The sequence below is a fragment of the Pogona vitticeps genome, chromosome 2, assembly GCF_051106095.1.
Source record: "Pogona vitticeps strain Pit_001003342236 chromosome 2, PviZW2.1, whole genome shotgun sequence".
In the NCBI taxonomy this organism is placed as follows: domain Eukaryota; kingdom Metazoa; phylum Chordata; class Lepidosauria; order Squamata; family Agamidae; genus Pogona; species Pogona vitticeps.
Window position 1 is genome coordinate 6,910,002 of NC_135784.1, and position 27,000 is coordinate 6,937,001.

Genomic DNA, 27,000 nt, shown 5'->3' on the forward strand with positions numbered 1-27,000 from the left:
AGGCAAAGGAGAAAGGAAGGTCTGGCCGCCCACAGCCAGAAGCCGGGGTTATCCTCCAAGTCCTGGATCGGGAAGGAAAAGCCTCCCAGACCGACCGCCCTCTGCCTCCGACCTGCCAGCTTTGGGGTTCTCCAGAATTCTTCCTCTGTGCAGGAGCGGAGAAGATGGGGTGGAGGCAGGAAATCCATGGGATCAGGAATTGGGGGAGGGGGGGGAGAGAAGAGGATAAATAATGAAATGTCTTGCCTCCCCACCCCACCTCCCAAAATGAAGACTCCCCTTTCCCCGGAATCCTGGCTCCCCCCCCCCAGTGCAAAGCCCCACCCTGGTCCTCCCTCTGGGTCTTGATGCAGTTCAGCAGGGGATTTGCTGAAAGGAGAATATTTGTTTGGGTTGGAGAAGGGTGGTCCAATGGGCAGAGACCGGCTGTTTCCCTGCTCTGGGGCTACCAGAGGGAGACACCATTTCTCTCCCCTCCCACCTTTTTAAAAAATGTGGCCTGATAAGGGACTCCCATAGCAAGGAAAGGGAGAAAGAGGGAGGGGTGAAAAGGTGCCGGGTGGGAGTGAGTGAGAGATGAGAAGGGAAAAGAGGGGGGTGGAACCTCTCCTGAGGCCAAGGGTCTCCTCTTCCTCCCCATTTCTCCCGAGATGCTCATCTGGCAGTTGAGCTTCCCCTCCAGCTTCTGAGTCCCTTCCTCTCTTGCAAAGTCTGCTCTTCCCCCCCCCATTCCACCCATTAGCCCTCTTTCTGTCCCTCCTTCCCCCTCCTTCCCAGGCATCATCATCCCTTTTTTCACCTCTCTTTGGCCCCTTTGTGAGCTGCTTTCCCATTTCCACCTTGCCTCCTCTCTGGAGGGCGCCATGAGGCCAGGCCACCCCACAAGAGAGGAGGAGGAGAAAGGCCCAACCTTTGAGTCAAATCTCATTAACCTCATTATTGCCATTAACTTCCTTCCTCCACCCAGAGCCTTTTTCTCTTCTCCAAGGGAGGGAGGATGGGCTGCAGTCCCCCCCCCCCGGCTGGTAGGGAATTTGAACCAGGTCTCCTAAATCCTCCCGCTACCCTGCCCTTCTACATATGGTCAGAGAGTCTTTTCCTCTTGCCAAAGATCCTGCTCACCTCCACCCCACCCTCTCATGGAGCTCAGGAACTCTTAGCGAGACCCTAACACTGCGGTTCACATGATCGGGGGGGGGGGATTCTTGGGCCAGAGACATGGGTACCAAAAAGAGGACATAGAAAGACAAAAAAGAGGACAGAGGAGGACATATCGAATGCTTAATTTGAATAGTTCCAGATTAAATCCACAATCTATACAATTTTATTACAGTAAAGGTAAAGGTAAAGGATCCCCTTGACAATTTTTGTCCAATCGTGTTCGACTCTAGGGGCGGTGCTCAGAGAGCCAGCGTTTGTCTATTTATCTATTTGCTTTTACATGCTTTCAAACCGCTAGGTTGGCGGGAGCTGGGACAAGCGACGGGTGCTCACTCCGTCACGTGGATTCGATCTTACAGCTGAAGATCTACAGACCTTACAGCACAGAGGCTTCTGCTGTTTAACCCACAGTGCCACCACGTCCCTTCATTTATTACAGTAGCTGCCAATAAATGTCTCTTAGTGAAATGACCAAGAAACAGTCATGTTAAAAAATAAAAATGAATTCAGTGGAAGCTTTTTTTCAAAATACCAAAAAAAACACACAACACCCTTGATTTAAACAGCCAATTGTAACCGAACCCACCCCGGCCTGGCTGTGGGACCCCCGGCCTCTCACACTCTGCACAGGGTCAGAGCCAACCTTGCTCATCTGGACGCCCAAACAAGGCTCTAGCGCAGGCAGGGGGAAAGTGGGGCTGGGCAAAGCCGAATGAGGCAACCTCCCCTCACCCGAGGGCCATAAGTTCAAGGCTGGGGAGTCTGGAAATTGGAATCCCCGAAAGGGACTTTGAACACACACAGTCCGGGTGTTCGCCTTCCCATCGATGACCTCGGGCACTGCTTGCTCCTGCCTGGGTTGGTTGGCGGTGCTCCACTCACGCTGCCTTTCTGGGTTCCATGTGGGCTGGGCGGGCATGTCGGATCAACAAGCAGCCACCGCAGGAGGGTGCAAGGGCTGCGCTCTGGTCTTGGTGGCAGGCAACGGGTGGGTCAGGGAAAGACAGGGTGAGGGGGGTCTTTCCACCTTTCCTCCTGCCATCTGAAATTATAACCTAAAATATATAAAAGCCTGATATTTTAAAGGTTTTTAGCTTTGCCTGCTGGACAGAGGACATTAGGCTAAAAAGGAGGACATGTCCTCCCTTTGCCCGACGTCTGGCAACCCTATTCTTGGGAATCTCTCCTGTGTCCCCCCCCCCGAGTTTTGGGGATCTAGAAGGAGGAAGGGAATAGATCTCTTTACCTGCATCTGGATGGAGACCCAAGAAGGGAGGCAGGAAGATGCATAACATTTCCCCCCTACCCAAAAAATCTCACTACCACCATATCTTTCCTCTTCCACCTCCCCAGCTGCCTCCCTTCCAATCCTTCCTTGTTTGGCTCCTCCCTGGTTTTTCTCTTTCACCCCACCTTGGATTCTCCCCTAACCTGGGAAGGATGAGGGAGGGTGGGAGTCTCAGGGAAGGGGGGGCAGAAAAATTAGGAAAAGCATCCCCCCTTCCGATTGGAGGGAAAAGAGCCGATCCAGACCATGTTTTCCCTCCCCTTGGAGGGGGAAAAACTTAAGACATAGCAAGTGGGAAGGAGGGGAGGAGGCAATTCTCCCCAATGGGAGGAGAAATTATGGAGGAACAGAGACCCCTCCACACCTGGAAGGTGCAGGGCTTTTTGAGGGACCCTCTGACTCTTCCTGGAGTCTGGAGAGGGAAGGAAGGATCGGGACCCCCCACAAAATCCTCCGAGGATGGAAAGAAGGAGCCAAGCTCAAGGTCCCTGAGAGGCAGGTCTTCTGACCGTTGTGCGAATGGAAGTATCTGTGACAATTTGCCTCATTTGCATGAAGATCAGATAGAAAGCCCCTCCCTGAGGATAGCTATGTCGATCTATGGAAGCCCTTCATTGGCTTTTTGTAAATGCATCAGGTCATTTATTGTGAATGTATAGAATGCTATACTACAGTGGTGCCCCACATGACGATGGTAATCCATTCCGGGAAAATCACTGTTAAACAAAATCATCGTCATGCGAAAACAGTTTGCCCATTGGAATGCACTGAAACCCATTTAATGTGTTCCAATGGGGAAAATACCTCGTCATCCAGTGAAGATCGCCCATAGGGCAGCCATTTTGCGAGAGCCAATCAGCTGTTAAAATGGCTGTCTTGCGAGGCATGGGTCTGGAAAACAGAGGGAAGCCATTTTAGGAAGCTGACGATCAGCTGTAACAATAGTCGTCTTGCGAATAAATGATCCGCATGGACCAAATCATTGATCGTCAAGCGGAATTCCCTCATAGGAATGACTGTTTTGCGAATCGCATTAGCGATCACAAAAGTCATCGTTATGCAGATTCATCGTTTAGCAGGGTCGTCGTCTAGTGAGGTACCAATGTATTTTGTATTGTACTGACCTCTTTGTTTTGTTCGGTTTTGCTCATTTTACTCTTCTTAGTGTAATATAAGTTTATATTGCTGGGGGAAAACCATTTACACACCTATGCTTTTCTTACCCTGTGCTGTGGAGCAAGATAGGGCACCAGCTATGGGTCAAAATCCTGTCACGTGGCTCCAGCAGGAGAGACACCATCATTGGTGGCAATCTGCCATGAATTCAAGCCTTCCTGGGGTCATTTCGGGGTGCAGACAAGCAGTATGACCAAGTGACATGTACTTTGAAATCACAAAATAATGTACTATATAAACCGGAAATGGGGCCCTCTTTGTAAAGACAGTAAAGAAACTGAAGATGTCTAAGGGCGAGTGGAAACTATGGACTCTGAACATTCATGGTCTCAACTCACCTCAAAAAAGACATAAAGTATTTTACTATTTCCAGAAACTGGAAATGGATCTGATTTGCCTTCAAGAAACACATACAGTGGTGGTTGTCCCAGAAGATATTCGTAAGTCAAATCAGCATTTCCCATAGGAATGCACTGAAACCTGATTAATCCGTTCTGGCTGTTTTTGTTCTTATGTCCAGGCACGGTTTGTCAATCAAAGCATTAACCAGACTTACCAATGTAAGTGGTCATGGGTAGGGGGACACGGTGTTGGCTCCGCCCCTGCTCGTGTTAGAAGAATGATAGGCAGATGCTTAAAAGCTGTTCATTGCTCTGAGACGGTGTCCAACCCCCAGTATCGAGGTAGCCAGTCCAGCCGCCCATCGACTCTGCGCCTGGTGTTGTGAATGCCAGGTCTGTATTCAACAAGGCCCAAGTAATTTACGATCTTATCTTGGAGCAGGATGCAGACCTGGCATGCATAACCGAAACATGGATTGGCGGAGAGGGGGGTCCTCCCCAAGCACTCATCTGTCCGCCCGGTTATGCTGTCCAACACCAGGGCAGACTGGAGGGTTGGGGGGGAGTTGCCATTGGCTATAAATCCAGCTTGGAGGTTGATAGGTGCTCCTCAGTGGTGAAAGCGGGTCTCGAGGCTCTCCACGTGTCGATTGGGGCCAAGGATGGTATTGGGATCTTGCTGGGTTACCGTGCTCCCCACGACCCAACCATTTCCCTACCAGAGCTGGTGGACTTTGTCTCTGCGGCACTGTTGGATTCCCTGAAGCTATTGGTTTTGGGGGATTTCAACGTCCATGCGGGGGCAGAGACTTCCGGGCCAGCTCTTGAGTTCTTGGAGACCATGGCCTTCTTGAACATGTCCCAACATGTCAACGGCCCCACCCACGTGGGTGGCCACACACTTGACCTGGTTTTTTTCCACGAATGGGAGCGAGAGTGGTCCGATGGTGACTGATCTTGAGTTGGTACCATTGTCATGGTCGGATCACCACCTAATAAAATGCACCCTCAAAATGGCCCTTCCCCCCTGCAGGGAGCAGGGACCTATTGTCATGGTCCACCCTCGAAGGCTACTGGATCTGACTGGATTCCAGGAAGCCATGAGAGGTGTTACGGCTGACCTGGCTGGCGCTCCTGTCGAGGCTCTGGTTGACAGCTGGTTCACAGCCACGGCTAGGGCTGTAGACATGATCGCTCCTAAACGCCCTCTCCGCCGCAGAACCTGCCCAGCACCCTGGTTTAACCAGGATCTCCTGCATTGAAGCGGGTCAGGAGATGGCTAGAGCGCAAATGGAGAAAGGACCCGATGGATTTTAATTGGATAGCTGTTAAGGTCACTACTAACCTTTACCTGGCCAAGGTAAAGGCTGCCAGTTGAGCATACTTCGCTAACCGGATAAGCGAAGCGTCCAACCAGCAGGCGCAGTTATTCCATATAGTACGCGCCCTATCCGGAGTTGGTCTGAGTGATGGGCCTCCATCTAGTTTCTCGCCGGACCAATTTGCAGCATTTTTTAAATCAAAAGGGGAGGCCATCTGCCAGGACCTCTCTCCGTTTTTAAAAACAGTGAGTCGAGCAGAGATGTCCAGCGCTCCATCTTGCCCTGTCACCTTTGACTCCTTTCAGCCAGCTACACCTGACTCTGTGGCCAGAGTGCCTGATTGCTGTTGTGCCACCACCTCCTCCTTGGACCCTTGCCCGGCCTGGCTAATCAAATCAGCCAGGCCTTCAACAACGGAATGGGCCACAGCTATAATTAATGGGTCTTTCCTTCAGGGCAGATTTCCATCTGCCCTCAAGGACACACTCATTAGGCCCATTAGGAAGAAACCTAGTTTGGCGGCAGACGAAATTGGCAACTATAGGCCCGTCGCCAACGTGTCTTTCCTAAGCAAGGTGGTCGAGGGGGTGGTGGCCGATCAGCTCCAGGCGCTCCTGGATGAAACAAATGCCCTGGATCCATTTCAGTCAGGCTTCAAGCCGCGCCACAGTACAGAGACGGCATTGGTCGCCCTGTGCGATGACCTACTGAGGGAGGCCGACAGGGGCAAAGTGTCTCTGTTGGTCCTCCTCGATATCTCAACAGCCTTTGATATCATTGACCAGGGTATCCTCCTGGGGAGGCTCTCCGAGCTGGGAATAGGTGGCCTGGCATTGTCCTGGCTCTGTTCCTTCTTGGAGTACCGCCCCCAGAGAGTTCAGCTTGGGGAGAGTGTCTCAGCCCTGTGGATCCTCCATTGCGGGGTTCCGCAGGGGTCGATTATCTCCCCAGTGCTGTTTAACATCTACATGAGGCCGCTGGGAGGGGTCATCAGGGGGTGTGGGGCCATGTGTCATCAGTATGATGTGAATTAAGGCTAGCCTTGTGACTGAAGCTCTTTCCACATTCCATGCATTTATATGGTTTTTCCCGTGAATTAGTTATCTCATGTGAACCTAGGTGACTGTGGCTGGAGTTGCTTCCACATGGCAAGCAATTATATTCCTCCTCTCATGATTGTTTCTTGTATAATACAGTCATTGTTCACAGTCATGCTCTTCCCACGTTCCATGCATTCAACTGTTTTCATGTTCTTGGTGAACTCTCCCATGTCTATTGGTATTTCAGGTACACTTGAATGTTTTTCTGCAGATGGGACCCTTTCTCCCTCATTTTTCATGGCTTTCTTGTACATTCAGGAGACCTCTGGAGAAGTTGGAAATTTCCTTTCCCCTCTTGTCTCCCCTCCCTTCTGCCTTTTTTCTCCTTTTCAGTATCTATCTCTTTTCTTTTCCTTCTTCCCAAATGGTTCTTTTCGGTTACAGAAGAGCTGGCCACATAGAATATTGCTTCTCTCCTTTGTTACCTGAAGGGGCGAAAAAAGACGGGGAGCACAGCACAGAAAGGAATCTCATTTGGGCTCAATCAAAGTGATAGGCTTTCTCTTTGACTGTCAGGAGGAAGGGACAAACCCCAGAGCTGCCGCAAGGAGCAGCAAAAGGAAAATCAAAAGATTCTTGTGATGTAATTACTTTTGATTTCTGGACTGTGAAAACCCTTTGCTTACAAAAATTCAAACATTTTAATTGCTAAAATATTTTAAATATGGAATTAATATTCCTTGACCATTTCTCTGTTATAACAATCTTAGACTCCAAGATGGCAATAGGAAAGCAGATATGAAATATTTCAGCTTCACATTGATGTTTTTGTTGTTGTTTAGTCGTTTAGTCTTGTCTGTATAAAGACCAATTAATGAGGGCAGAATGACTTTGCTTCCAAGTAGAAATGAAAATGAATCTGGAAATATTATGAAAAAGGCCCGGAAACACTTGACTGAGATTGCATAAAATAAACGTTCAGGTTTAACACTAGTCCTTGCTAGCAAAACTGACATTGAAACATCCTCGAATCCTCCACTTTCCAGAGGACAGGCAGGGAGGAATGCCAAAATATGGAATTTCACATGTATAGAGTGTTCAAAGAATTGCAGGGCATCCGGGAAAGTCAGCCCAGTGGAAATGGAAAATGTGTTGAAAAACGGATGCTTGAAAGAGTGAGCTTTTCAGCCAAGTCTGGGAACAAGGTCACAGGGGAGAATACCCTTGCCACAGCTGAGAGTTCAGGGTGGAGTCAAGAAAGAAAATGACTGAAAAGGTATTGAACATACTTATGTTGCAGGTGTTAATCTGAGATTACAATAATGGAACCGACTAGCTTGGGAGGTAGTGAAGGCTCCAGTGCTGGAGGCATTGAAAAGAAAGCCTGACAGACATCTATCAGACACACTCTAATTGGGATTGATGTACAGTGGTGTCCCGCATAGCAAGCAATTCGTTTAATGATGAATCCACATAGCTATGTGTTTTTTATGATCGCAAAAGCAATCGCATAACGATGTTTTAAATGGCAAAACATCACTTTGCGATGATCAGTAAGTGTTTCGCTTACTGATTTTCACACTGCGATGTTTTAAAAACAGCTGATCGGCGGTTCCAAAATGGCCACCAGGTAAATAAAATGGCTTTTTTGCCCCGCATAGCGACAAATCCGTATAGCGACTATTTTTTCGGAATGGATTATTGTCACTATGCGGGGCACCACTGTATTGAGCAGGGGGTTTGGACTTAGGATCATAGACTCACAGAGCCTCTTCCACTTGCGACCAGCTCTGACTGTCAGGAAGTTCTTCCAGAGATTCCGGTGGAATCTCTTTTATTTATTTATTTATTTTATTTATTTTATTTATATCCCGCCTATCTGGCCCACCGGACCACTCTAGGTGGCTTCCAAATATAAAATCAAATAAAACATAGACAAATACATAATAATCAAACAAGAACAGCAGTAAAGATAAAAAGGAAAAGTAAGAAAAAAATCAAGAGTTGGCTGGAGGGAAAGCCTGAATAAACAGCCATGTTTTTAATTGGGTTTTAAAGGTGCCCAGCGTGGGGGCCGCACGAATCGCCGGAGGGAGATTGTTCCAGAGGCGAGGAGCCTGGTTTCATGTTTTCTCCTTCCGGGCCTCTCTCGGAGTCAGGCTCCTCAGCCTCACCTCCTGACCCGCGAGGGTGATCCGGGTAGACCTTGGTGGGAGGAGGCGTTCCGCCAAATATCGAGGTCCTAAACCGTTTAGGGCCTTATAAGTAAGCATTAAAACTTTGAAGTTGACACGGAAACAGACGGGCAGCCAATGCAATGCGGCCAGCGTTGGAGAGATGTGTTGATATTTTCTCACTCCTGTAAGGAGCCTGGCCGCGGCATTCTGCACCACCTGAAGTTTCCGTGTCAGCCTCAAAGGCAGCCCCACGTAGAGCGTGTTACAGTGATCTAATCTTGAGATTACGAGCGCATGCACCAAGGTAGTGAGTTCCCCATGTCGAGATAGGGTCGCAGCTGGGCAATCCGCCAAAGATGGAAAAATGCGGTGTGGACTACCGACGCCGCGTGAGTTTCCATGGTGAGCGTCGGGTCCAAATATATGCCGAGGCTGCGGACCCCACTCTTCGCGGCCAAGGTGGTCCCCCCAAATGTGAGACAGCCACCCAAGCTACCTACCACGGGGGCACCCACCCTCAGAACATCCGTCTTATCCGGATTCAGCCTCAGTCCGTTCTCCTGCATCCATTGCAGTACGGTCCCCAGGCAACGCTGAAGGGAAAGGACAGCATCACCTGCAGTTGGTGAAAAGGAGATGTAGAGCTGGGTGTCATCGGCATATTGATGACACGAAGCCCCACATCCCCTAATGACCCCACCCAGCGGCCTCATATAGATGTTAAACAGCATTGGGGAGATAATCGACCCCTGTGGAACCCCACAATTGAGACTCCACGGGGCCGAGACGCTCTCCCCAAGCTGAACTCTCTGGGGGCGGTCCCCCAAGAAGGAACGGAGCCAGGCAAGTGCCGAGCCACCAATTCCCAACTCAGAGAGCCTCCCCAGGAGGATACCGTGGTCGACAGTATCAAAGGCCGCCAAGATGTCGAGGAGGACCAGCAGGGAGATTTTGCCCCTGTCGGCCTCCCTCAACAGGTCATCGTACAGGGCGACCAATGCCGTCTCAGTACCGTGGCGCGGCCTGAAGCCCGACTGAAATGGATCCAGGGCATCCGTTCATCCAGATGAGCCTGGAGCTGATCGGCCACCACCCTCTCAACCACTTTGCTCATGAAAGAAACATTGGCGACGGGCCTATAATTGCTAATTTCGTCCGCCGCCAAACTAGGTTTCTTTCTTATGGGCCTAATGAGTGTCTCCTTGAGGGCTGATGGAAATCTACCCTCAAGGAAAGACTCATTTATTATTACTGTGGCCCATTCTGCTGTTATCGGCCTGGCTGCTTTGATTAACCAGGCCGGGCAAGGTACAAGGAGGAGGTGGTGGCTCGGCAGTGGTCAAGCACCCTGGAGACGGAATCAGGCGTTACAGGCTGAAAAGAATCGAAAGTCACTGGGTAAGACGGAGCGCTGGACATCTCTGCTCGACTCACTGTTTTTAAAAACGGAGAGAGCTCCTGGCGGATGGCTTCCACTTTAGATTTTAAAAAGGCTGCAAACTGGTCAGGGGAAAAACTGGGGGAGGCCTATCACCTGAACCAATTCCAGAGAGGTCGCGCACTATACGGAATACCTCCGCCTGCTGGTTGGACGCTTCGCTTATCCGGTTAGTGAAGAATGTTCTGCATGCAGCCTTTACCTTAGTCAGGTAAAGGTTAGTTGCGACCCTGACAGCTGTCCAATTGTAATCCGTCGGGTTCTTCCTCCACCTATGCTCTAGCCTTCTCCTATGTTGCTTCATCGCTCGGAGCTCCTGGTTAAACCAGGGCGCAGGCCGAGCTCTGAGCTGGAGAGGGCGTTTAGGTGCGATCGTGTCTATAGCCCTAGTGGCAGCGATGGACCAGCTGTCAACCAGAGCCTCGACAGGAGCACCAGCCAGGTCAGCCGGAACACCTCTCATGGCCTCCTGGAATCCAAGAGTCCAGTAGCCTTCGAGGTTGGACCATAGAAATAGGTCCTTGCTCCCTGCGAGGGGGGAGTGGCACTGAGAGGTTGCATTTTATTAGGTGGTGATCTGACCATGGCAAGGGGAGCGACACGAGGTCAGTCACCACCAGACCACACTCGCTCTAGTTGGTGGAAAAAACCAGGTCGAATGTATGGCCACCCACATGGGTGGGGCTGATGACATGTTGGGACATGTTCAAGGAAGCCATGGTTTCCAAGAACTCAAGAGCTGGCCCTGTGGTCTCTGTCCCCGCATGCACATTGAAATCACCCAAGACCAAAAGCCTCGGGGATCCCAACAATGCCGCGGAGACAAAGTCGGCCAGCTCCGGTAGGGAAGTGGCTGGGTTGCAGGGAGCGCGGTAACCCAGCAAAATCCCAATACCTTCCCTAGTCCCTATCAACACGTGGAGTGCCTCTAGACCTGGCTTTACCACCGAGGAGCGCCTAGTAACCTCTAAGTTGGATTTGTAGACAATGGCTACTCCCCCGCCCCGCCCCTCCAGTCTACCCTGGTGCTGGACAGCATAACCGGGCGGGCAGATGAGAGCCAGAGGAAGACCCCCCTCCCCATTAATCCACATCTTGGTTATGCATGCCAGGTCTGCATCCTCCTCCAGGATAAGGTCGTAAATCACATGGGGTTTGTTGGCTACAGACCTGGCATTCAACAGTACCACATTTAGAGTGGAGGGCTGGCTGATCTGGCTACCTCGATATTGGGGTTTGGTCACAGTCTCAGAACAATGAACAGCTTTCAAACATCTGTCCATTGTTCTACTGACACGAGTAGGGACTGTGCCAACGCCATATCTCCCTCTACCCATGATCACAGGGATGTTAAAAGACCCCCTGCTGGGCGAACAGGCCTTCCACTCCATATCCAAGAGAAAGAAAAAGAAAAATAGAGACCAATTAACCTAAATTAATAAACCAAACAAACTTAGATACAAAGCAGTAGTTTCCTGTAGTTTGAAGCTGTTGCTCCTTGTCCTAGTGTCTGGAGCTGTGGAAAACAAACCTGTACCTTCCTCAACATGACGTGGCGAAGGGGGTCAAGTAACTCATAGAAACTATGGGCTATGCCATGCAGGGACACCCAGGACGGACAGGTCATAGTGGACAGTTCTGACTAAATGCAATCCACCTGGAGCTATGCCAAGAAAACTCCATGGACAGAAATAAAAGGCTAAAAGATGCTGGAAGATGAGCCCCTCATGTTGGAAGGCGTCCAACATGTTACTGAGGAAGAGCGGAGAACAAGTACAAGTAGTCCCAGAGCTAATGAAGGGATTCGGCCAAAGCCAAAAGGATGCTCAGCTGCAGACGCGCCTGAACGTGACAGGAAAGTCGGGTGGTGCAAGGAAAAAAACTGCATAGGAACCCGGAATGTAAGATCTATGAACCTTGATAAGCTGGATGTGGTCAAACAGGAGATGGCAAGAATAAACATTGACATCCTGGGCATCAGTGAACTAAAATGGACAGGAATGGGCGAATTCAATTCAAACCATTATCATATCTAATACTATGGGCAAGAATCCCGTAGAAGATATGGAGTAGCCCTTACAGTCAACAAAAGAGTGGGGAAAACTGTAATGGAATATAATCTCAAAAATGATAGAATGATTTCAATACAAATCCTAGGCAGACCTTTCTACATCACAGTTATCCAAGTTTATGCACCAACCACCGATGCTGAAGAGACTGAAACTGAAGACTTACAACACTTTTTAGAACTAGCACCAAAGGAATATGTTCTTCTCATTATAGGGGACTGGAATGCTAAAGTAGGCAATCTAGAAATAAAAGGAACAACAGGTAAGTTTGGCCTTAGAGTTCAAAATGAAGCAGAGCAAAGGCTAATAGAGTTTTGTCAAGAGAACAAGTTGGTCATCACAAACACTCTTTTCCAACAACACAAGGGGCGACTCTACACATGGACATCACCAGATGGTCAATACCGTAATCAGATTGATTATATTCTCTGCAGCCAAAGATGGAGAAGCTCTATACAGTCAGCAAAAACAAGACCTGGAGCTGAGTGGGGCTATGATCATCAGCTTCTTATAGCAAAATTCAAGCTTAAACTGAAGAAAGTAAGAAAAACCACTGGGTTAATGAGGTATACTGTAAACCATATCCCTTATGAATACACAGTGGGAGCGAAGAACAAATTTAAGGAACTAGATCTGGTGGACAGAGTGCCTGAAGATGGAAGCTTGTAACATTGTGCAGGAGGCAGCACAAAAACCATCCCAAAGAAAAGGAAATGCAAGAAAGCAAAGTGGCTACCCAACGAGCCCTTACAAATAGGAGAAAAGACAAGGGAAAGTAAATACAAGGAAGATAGGGAAAGTTACAGAAAACTGAATGCAGATTTCCAAAGGACTGCAAGGAGAGACAAGAGGGCCTTCTTTAATAAACAGTGCAAAGATATAGAGGAAAATAACAGAAAGGGAAAAACCAGAGATCTATTCAAGAAAATTGGAGATATTAAAGGAACATTTTGTGCAAAGACGGACATGATGGACAAAAATGGTAGGGACCTCACAGAAGCAGAAGACATCAAGAAGAGGTGGCAAGAATATACAGCGGAATTATACCAGAAAGGTCTGAATATTCCGGACTGTCATGGTATTGAAGCACCATGGGAGTTATAGTCAAGAGATTAAAGGATAATGGTATTTGTAGTAATTAGGTGCGAAATGCCATCAGTTAGGTTAAAAATGAAGTGAATTGAAGATGTGGGATTGTAGGCAAGGGAGAGAGATTGCTTTCCTTAATTTGCAGCCAGGTTGGTACTCTTATCCTTTGAGCATGTTCCTTATACTAAGCTTATGCAAATAAACTTTTCTTATGAAACTATACTTTCTTAATAAAAAATAAACATAAAAATTCTAACTTGTACTGGTTTCTTGGATCAGCACGGCTTGGCTCAATCCAGAGGAGTGGTAAAAAGCCATTGAGCAGCTACCAGAGAAGTCCTAATTAACTGAGCTGCTGTAAGTTCTGAGGAACTGCAAAGCCCATCTGTCTGTACTTGCAAAATACTGAGTACATTAAAGTGTTCTTTTAAGGTCAGGGTTCTTCTAGGTGCAAAGGCTACGCACTGCTGGAGGTTGAGGACTTGCCCCAGTGTAAAAGTGGTAGATTTGTGGCTGAGCTATTCCCTGACTGAACGATCCATACTCTTTAGGGAGATTTCGTCCTGACATTGACAACCCAGAGAGTGTGGTCACTGACCTTGAGCCGGACATCCTGGAGAGTGAAGCCAAGTGGGCCTTAGAAAACATGGCTAACAACACCAGGGGAGGTGATGGCATTCCAGTGGAACTATTTAAAATCTTCAAAGATGATGCTGTTAACGTGCTACACTCAATTAAGATTGCCGGAAGAAATATTAGCAACCTCAGATATGCAGATGCTACCACTCTGATGGCAGAAATTGAGGAGGAATCAAAGAACCTCTTAATGAGGGTGAAAGAAGAGAGCGCAAAAATGTTCTGAAGCTCAACATCAAAAAAACTAAAATCAAATTTAAGGCAGCATCTTCTTGGGCTCCATGATCACTGCAGATGGTGACAGCAGCCATGAAATTGAAAGACCCCGGCTTCTTGGGAGGAAAGCGATGACAAACCTCGACAGCATCTTAAAAAGCAGCGACATCACCTTGCCAACAAAAGTCTGCATAGTCAAAGCTATGGTATTTCCAGTAGCGATGTATGGAAGTGAGAGCTGGACCATAAAGAAGACTGACCGCTGAAGAATTGATGCCTTTCAATCGTGATGCTGGAGGAGACTCTTGAGAGTCCCCTGAACTGCAAGGAGAACAAACCTATCTATTCTGAAGGAAATCAACTTTGAGTGCACACTGGAAGGACAGATCCTGAAGCTGAGGCTCCAGTACAGTGGGGTCTTGACTTACGAACGGCCTGAGTTACGAACATTTTGACTTCCGAACCACTCTCATAGGAAAATATTGACTTGACTTACGTACTTAGATTTGAGTTACGAACTAAAAAAAACACGTGGGAGGCAGGGAAAATGCAAAATTTGAACTTTCAGTTAACTGTTGGCCAGTGAAAAGGGTGCCTGTCTGCTTCCTCACTCCTCCCAGTGTTTAGAGAGTGGACTGGGAGACAGTCTTCAGACTGCCTGGTACTGTCCTGCCTGGACTGTCTTTTCCCTGCCTTTCCTGAACCTTTCTTGACCTAAGAAAAAAGGAAACAAAATATCCCCCTCTAGTGGTCGAAGGCGGAATAGCAGCTTCCCATTAGTTTCTATGGACGGAAAGGAGCAGATACGGATCAAATGGTTTTCAATGCATTCCTATGGGAAATGCAGATTTGACCTGCGAACTTTTTGACTTGAGAACAGCCTTCCAATACGGATTAAGTTCTCAAGTCAAGCCCCCACTGTACTTTGGCCATCTCATGAGAAGAGAAGACTCCCTGGAAAAGACCCTGATTTTGGGAAAGTGTGAAGGCAAGAGGAGAAGGGGAGGACAGAGGATGAGATGGTTGGACAGTGTCATCGAAGCGACCAACATGAATTTGGCCCAGCTCCGGGAGGCAGTGGAAGACAGGAGGGCCTGGCATGCTCTGGTCCATGGGGTTACAAAGAGTTGGACACGACTAAATGACTAAGCAACAACAATGTGACTAGTAGAACACAGTTGTAGTAAATCACAGTTCTTATTTGACTGCCATGGTTAAGTTCTGTCCATTTGACTACTAAATGTTATTTTCCCATGAGCACTGTATAAATCTATACAGCATGTAAATATATTTTCTGCACTTATTCCTGACATCTTTTGTGTGACTTACTATGCTGGAGATTCTGGTCCAAGCCTTCGCAAGGTGAAAGCTTCTTCTGACTTTGAATGCTAACACGGAGGAGGGCAACAGTCATGATGCAAGGAGTAGAAATCAAACCCTAGACCACCATCGGTCAGATTTTCTTTGATTTTGATTCCAGCCTTGAGCTGGGGATTCAACATCAAGTCAATCTAGGCATCTAACTTCGTTATTCCTGTCAAACCGTTGCGTCCTGGCAGGAAGCCAACATGAAACCTCCATCACACTCTCTATGCCCAGGAGGCTAAAAACCCTTACCTGGAGAGACCTTCTTGTTCCCAGAAATCTCAAGCAGGACATCCGTGTGCAGAGCTCTCTAGCCTGGATGCAGAAGATCCCGTTTTCCACTGAGGAAATACGAAGTCAGCTCCTGAAAGAAGAACAGCAGCTGAAAGGGGAAACAACAAGAAAAAGTGTCTAAATATTCTCCCCCACAGGCCTGGACAGAAGAGGCAGAGGGTCCACACTCCCAATTCAGAAACAGATTTCGTTCATGGCATCCCATTGTAGTTGTAATGTAGACTTTCACAGAGAAGAATGTGGTGCGTGTTGTTGTTCTGCTTCTTTAGGAGAAATTTGGGAGGAGAAGCTCCCTTTGTTTTTCCTGGTATTGCTTCACAGAGGCTGCTCCCAATTTGTAGAAAGTGATAGGGGGGGGGCTGATTAAGGAGATTTTCATTTCCCCTTGAATTCTTAATTTTTTAAAAAAAATTAAAACTTTTTTTGCCTTCCATATTGGGTTCTGTATTATAGATCCTGTGTATTACATTGGATAAAAGAAAGGATAACTTTTGAAGATAAATATATTACTCAGTTTGGAACGACGTGATTTGCAGTTCCGTTGGCATGCTTTTTTATGTCGTAAAAAAGGCAAAGAGCAAAAACATTTTAATTCACATATGATAAGAAGAGCTCTATTAGGAACTTGAAAAAAGATTATTCAACAAATTTACCAAGAAAACCCCACCAGTATGGGTGTCACCTATAGAGGCCTTTACACAACCTAATCTTATGACGGAAGCGAAGCTTCTAAGATATCAAGATTTATTGGAAAAGGACTGTGAGCTAAGGTTTAAAGAAGAGTTAGAGACACAGAATATATACATAGACGGTGGTCCAGAGCACAGCTGGAATCCAGATATAGAAAAGACAAAATAGAACAAACAACATTTGACAATTTTTAATTAGGCTCAAAAGATAAAATAATTAAGAAAATGCATAATTTATTCGCGAAGGCTTTCACGGCTGGGATCTAATGGTTGTTGTGGGTTTTTCGGGCTCTTTGGCCATGTTCTGAAGGTTGTTCTTCCTAACGTTTCGCCAGTCTCTGTGGCCGGCATGTATAATTATTTGTTAAATATTAAAATGCAAGGTGAGATAGTTAAAGAATGTATGATCAAGTGGTCACAAAATATAGGACATAACATTGATATTGATCAAATATGGCAAAATAATAAAAAGCTTACAAAATTTTAGGGAGAACATATATGTTTTATAGGTGGCATATGACTCTGGAAAAATTGTTGAAGAGGTATGCAGATGTATCAAATGTCTGTTGGAAATGTGAAACACACGTGGGAAGCTCTTATCATATGTGGTGGACTTGTGGAGTAGCGAAACAATATTGGAAAAGGAGTACATACTGTGTTACAACAAATATTGCTTTGTAAGGTTCCATTAACTCCAGAACTGTTTCTATCGAGTATGATAGCAGATAATACAGATAAAGCACCGGTACCACCGGACTTTTCCAGTTTTTGGCATAAAGAATTCTGGCTACAGTGACTATATATATATATATACAGTATATAGTCATTGTAGCCAGAATTCTTTATGCCAAAAATTGGAAATGTCCGGCGGTACCGAAAGAAGAGGATCTTACTGAGAAGATACGGGAAACAGCGGAAATGGACATTCTATCAGAAGTGATGAAGGACTGTCCTACACAAAAGGCAACTGAAAGAGGGGACTTATTTCACAGATGGTTAGAACCACCAGACAGTGCTTGAATAACATAGATCAAAATGTGAACTAAAATTTGGAAGGCAGAAAATAGTACAAAAGCAGAGTTTGAATTTTGTTATTGCAATATGAATAGATTGGATGTTAGTATATTTTTGTTTCTCCTCCCCCCTCAACCCTTTCCCCCCCCTTCACCTCCTCTTACCTCCTGTATCCCATATCCTAATCCAAATTATCAAAACATTAAAAAAAGAATTTTTAATTGATTTATTTTGCCCTCCTGTCTCCTGGATGACCTGTGCAAGAGCAACTGAAGAATAGTCAGTGGTCTGTGTCTGTGTTTGTGTGTGTTTGTGTTTGTGTGTGTGTGGGGGGAAGTGGCCTGCCTCTTTGCCCTCCCTCCCAGCTGACCCCTCCACACACCTTCTTTCTTCAGATCCTTCTAGCTTTGAAGATTTCCTTCCTTCTTCTGCCCACTCTGCACATGTTTTAAGACCTCGAGTGGCCTTTGGCTAGATGGCAAGTATATACTGTATAAAAAGAAAAGAACGATTTAGCCAAAATTTGTGATGATTCTCCCTCCTGCTCTTCATCTTCTTTTTGGGAGATGAGCCCCCAGGGCCAACTTAAGACCTTCCCTTCCAGGAAAGTCCTTCCTTCAGCCCACCCACCCCCACCCCATGTTTCCTATCTCGTATCCACCTTCACCCCCCACTTTCTCTGCCTTGCCCCCCATTTCTTTCTCTCTTTCTCTCCTGTCTCTGTTCCCCCCACACTTCCTCTTCCTCCTGCTAAGCCCCCCCTCCAACCCAGGGCGTTGCAGCCTTAAAACCCCTTTTCCCACTTTTGCAGAGAGGGGGGAGTCTGGATTTTGGGGGAATCCCGGGCGGGGGGGGAGAGCCAAGTTCCTTCCTCTCCCTGAGTTTGAGACCCCCCCCCAATTCACCTACCAAACACACAGAGACAAACAAAATATGTGTGTGCGTGTTGCCTGCTGACGCCCACCACCACTTTCTCTGCCTTGACCCCCTTCCTGGCCCCCCTCCTTCCTCTTCCTCCCATCCAGGGCGTGGGAGCTTTAAAAAACCCCTTTCCCCACTTTTGCAGAAAGGAGGGAGGGGCGGGGACCTTGGGGGCACCCCATGTGGGGGGGGAAGGGGGAGGGCGGAGCAGCCCCGGGCCTTCCTCTCCTGCCTTTTCTGGACCGAATCCTGGAGAAAGTTGGAAGGGGGGTTGTGGTGTGTCCTCAAAGGAAAGCCGAGGTTGAGACCCCCCTCCATCCATGAACGCACCAAACACCTTCCTGGGAGGGGACATTGGGGGAGGGAAATCTTGCTTCCGCGGGGGGGATCCCTGAACCTCCCCCACTTCCACACACACACCCCGCGGAATATCTCCAACCAGGAGAGATTCCGGGAGGAATGAGGGACCGTCCGGGAGACCCCCCAAAAAAAGGGAAGTGGGGTTTGATTTGCCCTGTGGAGGGAAAGGAGAAGAGCCCCCTCCCTCTCCTCTGTCCTCCCTTTGGGGGGTGAGGAGGAATTTGCCCGCCAAGAAGGTGAAGAGAGGAAGAGGAGACTACGAAGGGGGGAGGAAGGGCAGCGGGAGGGTTGTGGGGAGAAGGAGGGGGTCAGCTGGGTAAGAGGGGGCTAATGCAGGAACCCCCCCCCCTTTGAGCTGTGTCCACCTCCCAGGAAAATGAGTTGGGGGGGGCTTTGACAGCCCCTTTCTTTTGAAACAGGGACTGAAGGGGAATGTTGAAGATGATGATGATGATGATGAAGAAGTAGGTCAGGAAGGGATGGGGAGGAAAAAAGGGGCTGGAGAGAGAGAGAGAACCGCGCCGCCCCCCCGGGGGGTTGAAAATGAAACACAGTAAGAACTGGAGGTGGGGGTGGGAAAAGCCCTGAAATGGGGAGGAAATGGGGAAAGGTTTTTTTGGGGTGTGTGTGTGAGGAAATGAGAAGAGAGCCAGAGGAAGGTGGACAATGGTGGGGGTCCAGGATTTGGCCCTTGGGAGGGGGAGTCAGAGACGGGGGAGGGAGGAGATCTGACATCTGAGGGAGGTAACCCCTTCCTCCAAAGACCAGAGAAAAGCATCAGGGGAGACTTTCTCCCTCCGGGGCCAACCCACCCCCTCCCCCACCCCAGCCTGGTTCAGAAGATCTCCAGGTCTCCTTGGGATCCTCCTTTCAGATCCCTCTGGATCTCTTTCTGTCCCTCCTTCCCCCTCCTCCCCAGGCATCATCCTCCCTTTTTTGCATCTCTCTAGGCCCCTTTGTGAGCTGCTTTCCCATTTCCACCTTGTCTCCTCTCTGGAGGGGGGCAGGAGGCCAGGCCACCCCACAGGAGAGGAGAAGGAGAAAGGCCCACCCTGTGAGTCAAACCTCATTAATCTCATTATTGCCATTAACGTCCTTCCTCCAGCCTGAGCCTTTTTCTTTTCTCCAAGGGAGGGAGGATGGGCTGGGGTCCCCCCCCCTGCTGGTAGGGAATTTGAACCCAGGTCTCCTGAATCCTCCCGCCACCCGGCCTCTCTGCACATGGGCAGAGACTTCTCTTGCCCGAGATCCTGCTCAACCCCACCCCCACCCTCTCACAGAGGTCAGGAATCTTAGCGGGACCCTAACGGGGGGGCGTTCTTGGGAATCTCTCCTGGCCCCCCTCCCCCAGTTTTGGGGATCTAGAAGGAGGAAGGGAATAGATCTTTTCCCCTGCGTCTGGATGGAGACCCAAGAAGGAAGGCAGGAAGAGGCATAAGGTTTCCCCCCCTACCAAAAAAATCCCCCCATCTCCTTCCTCTTCCACCTCCCCAGCTGCCCCCCCCAATTCTTCCTTGTTCTGCTCCTCCCTGGTTTTTTCCTCTCTTTCTCCCCACCTTGGATTCTCCCCTAAGCTGGGAAGGAGGAGGGAGGGTGGGAGGATGGGGGGGGGGACAGAAGAATTAGGAAAAGCATCCCTCCTCTGATTGGAGGGAAAAGAGCCAATCCGGACCACGTTTTCCCTCCCCTTGGAAAGAGAAGTGAAGGAGCGGAGCGTAAGACATAACAAGTGAGAGGGAGGGAGGGAGGGAGGAGGCAACCCTCCCCACCGGGAGGAGAGATTATGGAGGAACAGAGACCTCTCCCCACTTGGAAGGTGCAGGGCTTTTTTGGGGACCCTCTGGCCTTCCTGCTGGAGAGGGAAGGAAGGATCAGGACCCCCCCCCAAAGTTCTCTGAGGATGGAAAGAAGGAGCTGAGCTTAAGGTCCCAGAGAGGCAGATCTTCCCACCCTTGTGTGAATGGAAGAATTTATTTATCTATTTATTTATTTATTTATTTATTTATTTATTTATTTATTTATTTATTTATTTAACTTATATGCCGCCCACTCTACCCAAAGGTCTCTGGGTGGCTTACAACAATTAAAATTCAATTAAAATACAATAAAAGATAAAATGATTAAAATACAATTAAAATTGCCATCCCCTTCATGGATTGCTGCCTTGTCATGGCGAAGTGCCTTGAGTAACTCAGAAAAGCTATGGGCTATGCCGTGCAGGGACACCCAAGACGGACAGGACATAGTGGAGAGTTCCGACTAAACGCAATCCACCTGGAGTAGGAACTGGCAATGCCACTCCAGTATCTTTGCCAAGAATGCCCCATGATCAGAAACAAAAGGCTGAAAGATATGATGCTGGAAGATGGGACCCTCAGGTCGGAAGGTGTCCAACATGCTACTGAGGAAGAGCGGAGGACAAGTACAAGTAGTCCCAGAGCTAATGAAGTGATTGGGCCAAAGCTGAAAGGATGCTCGGCTGTGGACGCGCCTGGAAGTGAAAGGAAAATCCAATGCTGCAAAGAAAAATACTGCATAGGAACCTGAAATGTAAGATCTATGAACCTTGGGAAGCTGGAGGTGGTCAAACAGGAGATGGCAAGAATAATCATCGACATCCTGGGCATCAGTGAACTAAAATGGACAGGAATGGGCGAATTCAGCTCAGATGATTATCATATCTACTATTGTGGACAAGAATCCTGTAGAAGGAATGGAGTGGCCCTCATAGTCAACAAAAGAGTGAGAAAAGCTGTAATGGGATACAATCACAAAAATCTTAAATGAACAATGCAAAGAAATAGAGGAAAATAACAGAAAAGGAAAAACCAGAGATCTGTTCAGGAAAATTGGAGATATTAGAGGAACATTCCGCGCAAAGATGGACATGAAAAAGGACAAAAATGGGAGGGACCTAACAGAAGCAGAAGACATCAAGAAGAGGTGGCAAGAATACACAGAGGAGTTATATCAGAAAGATGTGGGTATCCTGTACAACCCAGACAATGTAGTTGCTGACCTTGAGCCAGACATCCTGGAGAGCGAAGTCAAGTGGGCCTTAGAAAGCCTGGCTAACAACAAGGCCAGTGGAGGTGATGGCATTCCAGTTGAACTATTTAAAATCTTGAAAGATGATGCTGTTAAGGTGCTACATTCAATATGCCAGCAAGTTTGGAAAACGCAACAGTGGCCAGAGGATTGGAAAAGATCAGTCTACATCCAAATCCCAAAGAAAGGCAGTGCCAAAGAATGCTCCAACTACCACACAATTGCACTCATTTCACACGCTAGCAAGGTTATGCTCAAAATCCTACAAGGTAGGCTTCAGCAGTATGTGGACCGAGAACTCCCAGAAGTACAAGCTGGATTCCGAAGAGGCAGAGGCACTCGAGACCAAATTGCTAACTTGCGCTGGATTATGGAGAAAGCCAGAGAGTTCCAGAAAAATATCTACTTCTGCTTCATTGACTATGCAAAAGCCTTTGACTGTGTGGACCACAACAAACTATGGCAAGTTCTTAAAGAAATGGGAGTGCCTGACCACCTTATCTATCTACTGAGAAACCTATATGTAGGACAGGAAGCAACAGTTAGAACTGGATACAGAGACACTGATTGGTTCAAAATAGGGAAAGGAGTACGACAAGGCTGTATATTGTCCCCCAGTTTATTCAACTTATATGCAGAATACATCATGCGGAAGGCTGGACTGGAGGAATCCCAAGCCGGAATTAAGATTGCCGGAAGAAATATTAACAACCTCCGATATGCAGATGACACCACTCTGATGGCAGAAAGTGAGGAGGAATTAAAAAACCTTGTAATGAGGGTGAAAGAGGAGAGTGCAAAAAAACGGTCTGAAACTCAACATAAAAAAAACTAAGATCATGGCCACTGGTCCCATCACCTCCTGGGAAATTGAAGGGGAAGATATGGAGGCAGTGACAGATTTTATTTTCCTGGGCTCCATGATCACTGCAGATGGAGACAGCAGCCCCGAAATTAAAAGACGCCTGCTTCTTAGGAGGAAAGCGATGACAAATCTTGACAGCATCTTAAAAAGCAGAGACATCACCTTGCCAACAAAAGTCCGAATAGTCAAAGCCATGGTTTTTCCTGTCGTGTTGTATGGAAGTGAGAGCTGGACCATAAAGAAAGCAGACCGCCAAAGAATTGATGCCTTTGAATTGTGGTGGTGGAGGAGACTCTTGAGAATCCCTGGACTGCAAGGAGAACAAACCTATCAATTCTAAAGGAAATCAACCCTGAGTGCTCACTGGAAGGACAGATCCTGAAGCTGAGGCTCCAGTACTTTGGCCATCTAATGAGAAGAAAAGACTCCCTGGAAAAGACCCTGATTTTGGGAAAGTGTGATGGCAAGAGGAGAAGGGGACGGCCGAGGATGAGATGGCTGGACAGTGTCTGCGAAGCAACCGACATGAATTTGACACAACTCCGGGAGGCAGTGGAGGATAGGAGGGCCTGGCGTGCTCTGATCCATGGGGTCACGAAGCGTCAGACATGACTAAACGACTACGAAAATTGCCATCAGGACCCACATTTGATGTTATTTCAATTAAAAGCCTTCTGGAACAGGAAGGTTTTGACCTGGGGCCGAAATGTCTGCGACAATTTGCCTCTTTTGAACGGAGATCAGACAGAAAGGTCGATCTATGGGAGCCCTTCGTCAGCTCCCATACTATTCTGTATTGTATTGATCTGTTTGTCTGCCTGTCTGTTCGGTTTGGCTCATTTTAAGCTCTTCTTAATGTAATTTAAATTTATATTATGCTAAACATACTGGTGGGGGAGACCATTTACACACCTCTGCTTTTCTTACCTCGTGCTGTGGAGTGAGAGAGGGCACCAGCTATCAGGCAAAATCCTGTTGCATGGCTCCAGCAGGAGAGACACCATCATTGGGGGGCAATCTGCCATCGATTCATGCCTTCCTGGGGCCATTTCAGGGTGCAGACAAGCAGTACGACCAAGCTATGTGTGCCCAGAAATCACAAAAAGGAAGCCTTTCATTGTCAGCCAGGCCACAAAACTCCTCTGGAGTTAGGGTTGCCAGATGTCAGGCAAAAGGAGGACATGTCCTCCTTTTTAGCCATCCGTCAGGCAGGCAAAGATAAAAATCTTTAAAATGTCAGGCTTTTGTATATTTTATGTTATAATTTTGGATGGGAGGGGGAGAGGTGGAAGGACCCCCTTCCCCCTTGCTTTCCCCACCCCCACCTGCCCGCCCACTCCCGGTATTTTGAAAAAAAGCCTCCATTGAATTTATTTTTATTTTTTTAACATGACTGTTTCTTGGTCAGTTCACTAAGAGACATTTATTGGCAGCTATTGTAATAAAATTGTATTGATTGTGGGTTTAATCTGGAACGATTCAAATGAAACATTCAATATGTCCTCCTTTGTCCTCCTTTTTGTTTATGTCCTCCTTTTAGTACCTGTGTATCTGGCAACCCTATCTGGGGCTCATCATGAGAAGGCAGGGAAAGACCCTCAGGCTGGGAAAGGCAGCAGAAGAGGAGGACCCAATACGAGATGGACGGACTCCCGAAAAGAAGCCCCAGCCTGGAGTTGATGCATGAGCTCAGCAGGACCGTTGAGGACCGGGCGATTTGGAGAGCGCTCCTTCACAGGGTCATCAGAACCAAAAGAGAGCCCTGTGATGGATCAGGACCAGGGCCCTTCTCGGTCTTATTTCCTAGGTTTCTCCCCCACCGCCCCACCACGAGACCCCCAGATCCCAGTCTCCCGATGGGAACCCTCTTCCCTGCATCTGGCCTTTTTGGTCGACCCGATGCCTTGACAAGTTGGTGGCCCTGAAGAACAAGTAATTCTTCAATGGCTTCCAAGGGCCTTCATCTCTATTCCCCTTTATCTTGTAATTTTAATTTTGTTTTGGCCCCCTCTCCCTGAGATCAGGAACGGCTCCTTCCCTGTCACCTTTCTGAAAAAAGGCCAGACACCCATCTCTTCAGGCAGGCTTTTGAAAATTACTGTATAAGTGAATCCCTGAACCCCATTTTAGCACATAGTTTAAATCTTTTCCATGTTTTCACCTTTTAATTTAAATCATATATTAATTTGTCTTTTAATATTTTAACTTATTTCTTACTGATAGCTCCCCTTTCCCCAAGAAGACGAAAAGCCGAGGGATCGTAATGATTCTTAATAATTATTACCCCTCCCCCTTCGCCCTCACTCCCCTCCCTTCAGGAAACCGTTAAGCGAGGGGGGAGGGGAAGGGCCATAGAGGTAGGAAGGAGGAAGAGCGCCTCTCCCAAGGGGACCGGAAGCGGAAGTCTGCCTTCCTCTCTGTCTCCCCTAACTCTATGATATTCCTCACCCGCTTTCCGCCAGAGGAAGGTGCGCGAGGTCGGTTGGTAGGTGTGTGTCTGTAAGAGACACTTGTGGTTTTTTTTTGGGGGGGGCGGGAGATCTCTGAAAATGAACATTCGCGGGGGGGGGGGTTCGGGTGGAAAAAAATCGGAGCAAAGCCAATCAGCCCCCCCCGTGGTTGCTCGGCCCGGAAGGGAAATAAAGAAGGACTCTCGTTTCAACCCCCCCCCAGCATTTCTTCCTCCTCCTCTTCCTCGGGGGAGGGGCGTTGCCTCGAGAGGATGGGAGACCCTAACCCTGCCCCTCCCCCCATGCTCTCCTCCCCCTCCTTGCCTTCCCCAAGCAAAGGCCCCCCCCAAAGGAGGAACCTTCCTCACCCCCCCCCGAAGCTCAGTCTTCTCTCCTCCCCCTTTAGAGGAGACTCGCAGAGGCGATGGCGCCGGCGACCCTCTCCCCCCCACATGGAGAGACCCCCCCACGGGTTCCTTCCTTCGAGGGGGCCCAGGAAGAGCCTCCTCCCGATCCTGGAGGAGAAGAAGAGGGGGTGGGGGTTCCTCTGCTCTTCTCTCTTCCCCCCCCCTGAAAACCTTACTCTCAGGTCAACACCTGGGGTCCCCCCATCCACCCCCCCAAAGTGCCTCCTCTTATGTCTTCCCGCCTGCTGCCCTTCTGGTTCCCCAAGAAGACAAAAGGGAGGGGCTCCTCATTAGTCTTATTAATTACTGAATTAACTCTCCCTACCCCACTCCATTTCTTCCCTTCAGGCAACGGGGGGGGGGGAGAGAAGAGGCGGGACCATAGAGGTAGTAAGGAGCAGGAGGGGCCCCTCCCAACTCTATGGTCTTCCTCCCCGTTTCCCGCCAGAGGACCCGGAAGGAGGAGCGCGGAGGTCAGTAGGAGAATTTTTGTGGCTTGGAGGGGATTTCCAAAAATGAACATTAGGGGCTCCCCAGGGACCACGCGGGGTGGGGGGAAGAGGGAGGCTACCCCGCCCCCGTTGCTCCACATGGAAGGAAAGAAGGACCTCCTTTTTCCCCTCCTCCCCTTCTTCTGTGAGGGGGGGGGGTCACGCTCTCACCCCGGGGTGTGTGTGTGTGGAACAAGGGAGCTCGCCAGATCCCCTTCATGCCACATGCATGTGCTTGTGCAGGGCATCATCCTGGGGGGGGGTTCCTCCTGCATAGAAACCCCCCCTTTTCCTTTTTTGCTTTCCTTCCTTTGGGGGGGGTCCAAAGGGAAGGAGAGGTAACTGGGTTTCTTCCCCCCTTAATTCTCTCCCCTCCTCCGTCTTCCCTGCTCCCTCCCTCTTTTCTTCCAGACCAACTCTCCAGGTGACCCACACACACACACACACCAAGGTATTTTCCCCGTACACTTGGCCATGGGGCCTTTTAGATTCCTTTTTGGGGGGAGAAGAGAGCCATCCCTTTTTAAAAAGTTAAATTTTGTTTCCCTTTTTTGCCATTTTGCTTCTAATGCCCTGTTTGCCCTCTTTGTGGGGTGAATGTTAGTCTTGGGGAGGCTCTTTCTTGGAAAACCTTTAGAGTAGCAGCCCTAAGACAACCCCTCTATAAATCCCTGAAATCAACACATTCCTCCGTTCCTTCATACCCATGACGTACCTGTTCAGTCCAGGCAAGGGCTCTCGGAGCCGGCCAGTTCCCCCGTCCCAGCTGGGAGTGTTTGGGGGACAGATAGCAAGAAAGTCTCTCTGCATGTCAGGAAAAGGGTTGGAGGATAAACCCGTGTTGCCTTTTCTCCTTCCCGCGTCCAGTGTCCTTTGAGGAGGAGACCCCGTATTGACTCCAATTCAGAGGGTGGGATCTTCTGGATCGAGGCTAAAGATCTCTGCATGAGGACCTCCTGCTGGAAATGATTTCTGAGATTAAAGTCTCTCCAGGTAAGGGTCCCATTGCCCCTTGGGTCAAGACTGTGAAGGATAAGGGTTGGTTGCCCCACCAAGATGCCTCTGTGAACAGAAACACCCTGAGCGTGTGTGTCGGGAGCCCAAAGCTCCTGTGCCACAGTCAAGAACATTAGCGTACATTTA

General features: G+C 48.5%; 1 protein-coding gene and 1 long non-coding RNA gene across 6 annotated transcripts in view; one reads left to right on the forward strand and one right to left on the reverse strand.

Moving 5' to 3' along the window:
* Positions 1–3,964: 3,964 nt before the first annotated feature.
* Positions 3,965–23,805, reverse strand: LOC110091733 (uncharacterized). Of its 2 annotated transcripts, none has more exons than XR_013542470.1 (4): positions 23,437–23,805; positions 17,698–17,804; positions 15,571–15,682; positions 3,965–6,813 (listed from the first exon to the last, which is right to left on the reverse strand). It is a non-coding gene; the product is annotated as an uncharacterized LOC110091733 (long non-coding RNA). The 2 variants fall into 2 exon arrangements; XR_013542471.1 differs by lacking the exon at positions 23,437–23,805 and adding an exon at positions 18,225–18,508.
* LOC140703755 (uncharacterized) overlaps positions 18,662–27,000 on the forward strand; it is a 31,888-nt gene continuing 23,549 nt past the window's right edge. Inside the window, exons 1-4 of one of the 4 annotated variants that reach the window (XM_078386982.1) lie at positions 18,662–18,832; positions 18,997–19,650; positions 24,050–24,998; positions 26,725–26,850. The gene's annotated coding sequence lies outside the window, so the exon portion shown is untranslated. Of the gene's footprint in view, positions 18,833–18,996; positions 19,651–24,049; positions 24,999–25,441; positions 25,840–26,724; positions 26,851–27,000 lie in introns of those variants that run through there. The other 3 variants (XM_078386983.1, XM_078386984.1, XM_078386985.1) reach the window with 3 other exon arrangements.